We start from the raw sequence: 7,500 nt of genomic DNA on the forward strand, positions 1-7,500 counted from the left end.
TTCGATCGGGCCGTAGCCCTATTTTTGGCGGAGGGACCTGCGGTAGTCCCACCGAAAATGCCGCCCCTCGGCCGGCACGACCCTCCGAATTCGTCCCCTCGCGTCTCCCCGCCGCGGGACTTTGTCAGAAAATCATTCGGGCAAGGTTTCGATTCGGCGGCCCGAGCACCGGTAGTCAGCCCGTATATGCTGCCCCTCGGTCGGCTTGGGCCTGCGGATACGTCCCGCTGACTGACTTCCGCCATTGGGAATTCGTCCGAAAATCCATACGGGCGACCTTGGGAAGCGTGCGGAAATACCGCCGCGCGGCCCGGGTTAACGAAGTGGGGAGGCCCGTAACGCCCGTCGACCACTCCTAAGTGGTCGAGAAAAACGCCTCCCCGTAAATCTCCGGAAACCCCGCCAATGCCCCCGTACAGAAATTGCATGTGTCAAAGGGGCGGCCGTATCTGACCCCGGCTGCCGAGCCTCTGGAACTCCTGCCCGGCTACGACCCTCAAATCCGACCCGCATCCAGACTTCCGGAGCGGACTCAGTTAACGAATTGCCACCGGGCAACTGGTTAACCGGCAGTTCTCGGACGGCTCGTTAGCCGTGCCGACCGACCCCCCCGGCCGTGCGGTGGAGCAAGACAACAGTCCCCGGGCGGGCAATCGAGTTCCCGACCGGGCCCTGGCAGATCGTTAACCGGCCCGACCGGGACAAGTCGTTAACCAACTTCGGCGTGACAAATGGTTAACCGGCCCGGCCGGGACAAGTCGTTAACCAACTTCGGCGTGACAAATGGTTAACCGGCCCGGCCGGGACAAGTCGTTAACCGACGTCGGCGTGACAAATGGTTAACCGGCCGGGCCGGGACAAGTCGTTAACCAGACCCGAGCCGGCACTTCGGTAACCGACCGGGTCCGGTGCTGTCATGCAGAACAGGACAGAGACTTAGGCAGCGGCCCGGCGCGGACAGTTCTTCCGTTCGCCGGCTCGGTGACAATTGGTTAACCGACCGGGCTCAGGCAAATCGTTAACCGACGTCGGCGAGACAAATGGTTAACCGGCTCGGCCGGGACAAGTCGTTAACCAACTTCGGCGTGACAAATGGTTAACCGGCCCGGCCGGGACAAGTCGTTAACCAGACCCCAGCAGGCACTGCGGTAACCGACCGGGTCCGGTGCTGACATGCAGAACAGGACAAAGACTTGGGCAGCGGCCCGGCGCGGACAGTTCTTCCGTTCGCCGGCTCGGTGACAATTGGTTAACCGACCGGGCTCAGGCAAATCGTTAACCGACGTCGGCGAGACAAATGGTTAACCGGCTCGGCCGGGACAAGTCGTTAACCAACTTCGGCGTGACAAATGGTTAACCGGCCCGACCGGGACAAGTCGTTAACCAGACCCCAGCCGGCACTTCGGTAACCGACCGGGTCCGGTGCTGTCATGCAGAACAGGACAGAGACTTAGGCAGCGGCCCGGCGCGGACAGTTCTTCCGTTCGCCGGCTCGGTGACAATTGGTTAACCGACCGGGCTCAGGCAAATCGTTAACCGACGTCGGCGAGACAAATGGTTAACCGGCTCGGCCGGGACAAGTCGTTAACCAACTTCGGCGTGACAAATGGTTAACCGGCCCGGCCGGGACAAGTCGTTAACCAGACCCCAGCAGGCACTGCGGTAACCGACCGGGTCCGGTGCTGACATGCAGAACAGGACAAAGACTTGGGCAGCGGCCCGGCGCGGACAGTTCTTCCGTTCGCCGGCTCGGTGACAATTGGTTAACCGACCGGGCTCAGGCAAATCGTTAACCGACGTCCGCGAGACAAATGGTTAACCGGCTCGGCCGGGACAAGTCGTTAACCAACTTCGGCGTGACAAATGGTTAACCGGCCCGACCGGGACAAGTCGTTAACCAGACCCCAGCCGGCACTTCGGTAACCGACCGGGTCCGGTGCTGTCATGCAGAACAGGACAGAGACTTAGGCAGCGGCCCGGCGCGGACAGTTCTTCCGTTCGCCGGCTCGGTGACAATTGGTTAACCGACCGGGCTCAGGCAAATCGTTAACCGACGTCGGCGAGACAAATGGTTAACCGGCTCGGCCGGGACAAGTCGTTAACCAACTTCGGCGTGACAAATGGTTAACCGGCCCGGCCGGGACAAGTCGTTAACCAGACCACAGCCGGCACTGCGGTAACCGACCGGGTCCGGTGCTGACATGCAGAACAGGACAGAGACTTAGGCAGCGGCCCGGCGCGGACAGTTCTTCCGTTCGCCGGCTCGTGACAATTGGTTAACCGACCGGGCTCAGGCAAATCGTTAACCGACTTCGGCGAGACAAATGGTTAACCGGCCCGGCCGGGACAAGTCGTTAACCAGACCCGAGCCGGCACTGCGGTGACCGACCGGGACCGGTGCTGACATGCAGAACAGGACAAAGACTTGGGCAGCGGCCCGGCGCGGACAGTTCTTCCGTTCGCCGGCTCGGTGACAATTGGTTAACCGACCGGGCTCAGGCAAATCGTTAACCGACGTCGGCGAGACAAATGGTTAACCGGCCCGGCCGGGACAAGTCGTTAACCAGACCCGAGCCGGCACTGCGGTGACCGACCGGGACCGGTGCTGACATGCAGAACAGGACAAAGACTTGGGCAGCGGCCCGGCGCGGACAGTTCTTCCGTTCGCGCCGGCTCGTGACAATTGGTTAACCGGCCCGGCTGGGACAAATCGTTAACCGACGTCGGCGAGACAAATGGTTAACCGGCTCGGCCGGGACAAGTCGTTAACCAACTTCGGCGTGACAAATGGTTAACCGGCCCGGCCGGGACAAGTCGTTAACCAGACCCCAGCAGGCACTGCGGTAACCGACCGGGTCCGGTGCTGACATGCAGAACAGGACAAAGACTTGGGCAGCGGCCCGGCGCGGACAGTTCTTCCGTTCGCCGGCTCGGTGACAATTGGTTAACCGACCGGGCTCAGGCAAATCCTTAACCGACGTCGGCGAGACAAATGGTTAACCGGCTCGGCCGGGACAAGTCGTTAACCAACTTCGGCGTGACAAATGGTTAACCGGCCCGGCCGGGACAAGTCGTTAACCAGACCCCAGCCGGCACTGCGGTAACCGACCGGGTCCGGTGCTGACATGCAGAACAGGACAGAGACTTAGGCAGCGGCCCGGCGCGGACAGTTCTTCCGTTCGCCGGCTCGTGACAATTGGTTAACCGACCGGGCTCAGGCAAATCGTTAACCGACTTCGGCGAGACAAATGGTTAACCGGCCCGGCCGGGACAAGTCGTTAACCAGACCCGAGCCGGCACTGCGGTGACCGACCGGGACCGGTGCTGACATGCAGAACAGGACAAAGACTTAGGCAGCGGCCCGGCGCGGACAGTTCTTCCGTTCGCGCCGGCTCGTGACAATTGGTTAACCGGCCCGGCTGGGACAAATCGTTAACCGACGTCGGCGAGACAAATGGTTAACCGGCCCGGCCGGGACAAGTCGTTAACCAGACCCGAGCCGGCACTGCGGTAACCGACCGGGTCCGGTGCTGACGGGCAGAACAGGACAAAGACTTAGGCAGCAGCCCGGCGCGAACAGTTCTTCCGTTCCCCGGCTCGTGACGATTGGTTAACCGACCTCCGGTCCACCCTCCGAAAGTGCCGCCCCTCGGTCCGAACGTCGCTCCCAACACGTCCCCCGGCTGCTCCCCGCCGCGGGACCTTGTAGGTTTTGAATTCGGCGGAAGCCGTAGTTTTGGCCGAGCGCCATAACACGAGCCCTAGCCCCAGCCCAAGCCCTAACCCATATCCTAGCCCTAGCCCTAACCCTAACCCTAACCCCAGCCGTAACCCTAACCCAGGCCCTAACCCTAACGATAACCCTAACCCCCGCCCTAACCCTAAACCTAACCCCAGCCCTAACCCTGAACCTAACCCTAACCCTAGACCTAACCCCAGCCCTAACCCTAGCCCTGGCCCTAACCCTAACCCTAAACCTGGCCCGAACCCAATCCCCGGGCGGGCAATCGGTTTGCCCGACCGGGCCCTGGCAAATCGTTAACCAACGTCGGCGAGACAAATCGTTAACCAACGCCGGCGAGACAAATCGTTAACCAGCCCGGCCGGGACAAGTCGTTAACCAACCCTAATGCGGCGGGACTTGGAATAATTCCGACGTCTGCCGAGGACTGCGATGGGCGGTGCGACCTCCTGTAGTCTCGACGGAGGAGCCGCCCCTCGGCCGGCACGGCCCTCCGAAGACGTCCCCTCGCGGCCACCCGCCGAGGTATGACGCGTGCGGACCTGCCAGGAGCACAACCCAAACCTTAAAACTAACCCTGGCCATAGCACGAGCCCTAGCCCCAGCCCAAGCCCCAACCCATATCCTAGGCCTAGCCCTGACCCTAGCCCCAACCCTAGCCCTAACCCCAGCCCTAACCCTAAGGCTAACCCCCGCCCTAACCCGAGCCCTAGCCCCAACCCGAACGCTAAACCTAACCCTAACCCCAACCCCAACCCTAGCCCTAACCCCAGCCCTAACCCTAAAGCTAACCCCCGCCCTCACCCGAGCCCTAGCCCCAACCCGAACGCTAACCCTAACCCTAACCCCAACCCCAACCCTAACCCTAACCCTAACCCTAGCCCCAGCCCAAGCCCCAACCCATATCCTAGCCCTAGCCCTGACCCTAGCCCGAACCCTAACCCTAACCCTAACCCCAGCCCTAACCCTAAAGCTAACCCCAACCCTAACCCTAACCCTAGCCCCAACCCTAACGCTCACCCTAACCCCAGCCCTAACCCTAATCCTAACCCCAGCTCTAAGCCTAAGCCCCGCCCTAACCCGAGCCCTAACCCCAACCACAACCCTAACCCTAACCCTAACCCTGGCAAATCGTTAACCAACGTCGGCGAGACAAGTCGTTAACCAACGTCGGCGAGACAAGTCGTTAACCAGCCCGGCCGGGACAAGTCGTTAACCAACGTCGGCGAGACAAGTCGTTAACCAACGTCGGCGAGACAAGTCGTTAACCAGCCCGGCCGGGACAAGTCGTTAACCAGCCCGGCCGGGACAAGTCGTTAACCAACCCTAATGCGGCGGGACTTGGAATAATTCCGACGTCTGCCGAGGACTGCGATGGGCGGTGCGATCTCCTGTAGTCCCGACGGAGGAGCCGCCCCTCGGCCGGCACGGCCCTCCGAAGACGTCCCCTCGCGGCCACCCGCCGAGGTATGACGCGTGCGGACCTGCCAGGAGCACAACCCAAACCTTAAAACTAACCCTGGCTATAGCACGAGCCCTAGCCCCAGCCCAAGCCCCAACCCATATCCTAGGCCTAGCCCTGACCCTAGACCCAACCCTAGCCCTAACCCCAGCCCTAACCCTAAAGCTAACCCCCGCCCTAACCCGAGCCCTAGCCCCAACCCGAACGCTAACCCTAACCCTAACACCAACCCCAACCCTAGCCCTAACCCCAGCCCTAACCCTAAAGCTAACCCCCGCCCTCACCCGAGCCCTAGCCCCAACCCGAACGCTAACCCTAACCCTAACCCCAACCCCAACCCTAACCCTAACCCTAACCCTAGCCCCAGCCCAAGCCCCAACCCATATCCTAGCCCTAGCCCTGACCCTAGCCCCAACCCTAACGCTAACCCTAACCCCAGCCCTAACCCTAACGCTAACCCTAATCCTAACCCCAGCTCTAAGCCTAACCCCCGCCCTAACCCGAGCCCTAACCCCAACCCCGACCCTAACCCTAACCCTGACCCTAACCCTAACCCTAACCCTAACCCTAACCCTAACCCTAACCCTAGCCCGAACCCAATCCCCGGGCGGGCAATCGGGTTGCCCGACCGGGCCCTGGCAAATCGTTAACCAACGTCGGCGAGACAAGTCGTTAACCAGCCCGGCCGGGACAAGTCGTTAACCAGCCCGGCCGGGACAAGTCGTTAACCAACCCTAATGCGGCGGGACTTGGAATAATTTCGACGTCTGCCGAGGACTGCGATGGGCGGTGCGACCTCCTGTAGTCCCGACGGAGGAGCCGCCCCTCGGCCGGCACGACCCTCGGAAGACGTCCCCTCGCGGCAAGCCAGCCGAGGTATGACGCGTGCGGACCTGCCAGGAGCACAACCCAAACCTTAAAACTAACCCTGGCCATAGCACGAGCCCTAGCCCCAGCCCAAGCCCCAACCCATATCCTAGCCCTAGCCCTGACCCTAGCCCCAACCCTAACCCTAACCCCAACCCTAACCCTAACCCCAGCCCTAACCCTAAAGCTAACCCCAACCCTAACCCTAACCCTAGCCCCAACCCTGACCCTAACCCTAACCCTAGCCCCAACCCTAACCCTAACCCTAACCCTAACCCTAACCCTAACCCTAACCCTAACCCTAACCCTAACCCTAACCCTAACCCTAACCCTAACCCTAACCCTAACCCTAACCCTAACCCTAGCCCGAACCCAATCCCCGGGCGGGCAATCGGGTTGCCCGACCGGGCCCTGGCAAATCGTTAACCAACGGCGGCGAGACAAGTCGTTAACCAGCCCTGCCGGGACAAGTCGTTAACCAACGTCGGCGAGACAAGTCGTTAACCAGCCCGGCCGGGACAAGTCGTTAACCAACCCTAATGCGGCGGGACTTGGAATAATTCCGACGTCTGCCGAGGACTGCGATGGGCGGTGCGACCTCCTGTAGTCCCGACGGAGGAGCCGCCCCTCGGCCGGCACGGCCCTCCGAAGACGCCCCCTCGCGGCAGCCCGCCGAGCTATGGCGCGCGGGGACCTGCCAGGAGCACAAGCCAAACCTTAACCCTAACCCTGGCACTAACCCTAACCCTAACCCTGACGCCAGCCCTAACCCTAACACTAGCCCTAACTAACCCTAACCCTCACCCTCACCCTAAAACGCCCAGTCTTTGTAACTGGGCGTACGTCGGTCCCGCAGCGGCGCGCGGCTAATTCGCCCCTGGACCTGCTAGCACCTTCTGCGAATACCGGCGAAGACGCTGACCCAGCCAGCCAGCCAGCCAGCCAACGCGCTCGTCTGTGCCGGCACACTGCAGCTCGGCAACCGGGGAGCCCACAGCCAAGCCCTCGCGAGGCTGCTGTAGCTGGCCCACCCACCCACCTCCCCCAAAGACGGGTCGTGTGGGAGCCAGGTGTCCGGACCCGGGCTGCGGTTAACCATTTACCCGCGTGCAATTCGTTAACCGACTCTGCTTCGGAAGTCCCGATGCGGGACGGATTTGCCGGCCGCTGCCGGCCCGGAGTTCCAGAGACCCGGCCGCCGGGGTCAGATTCGGCCGCCCCTTTGACACATGCAATTTCTGTACGGGGGCATTGGCGGGGTTCCCGGAGATATATGGGGAGGCGTTTTTCTCGACCACCTAGGAGTGGTCGACAGGCGGTACGGGCCTCCCCACTTCGTTAACCCGGGCCGCGCGGCGGCATTTACGGGCGAACGGCGACTTCGCCCGTCCGTCCGGCCGGACGGATTTTCCCACCGATTCCCGCTGGC

Source organism: Hypanus sabinus, unplaced genomic scaffold (assembly GCF_030144855.1).
Source record: "Hypanus sabinus isolate sHypSab1 unplaced genomic scaffold, sHypSab1.hap1 scaffold_2082, whole genome shotgun sequence".
NCBI lineage: Eukaryota > Metazoa > Chordata > Chondrichthyes > Myliobatiformes > Dasyatidae > Hypanus > Hypanus sabinus.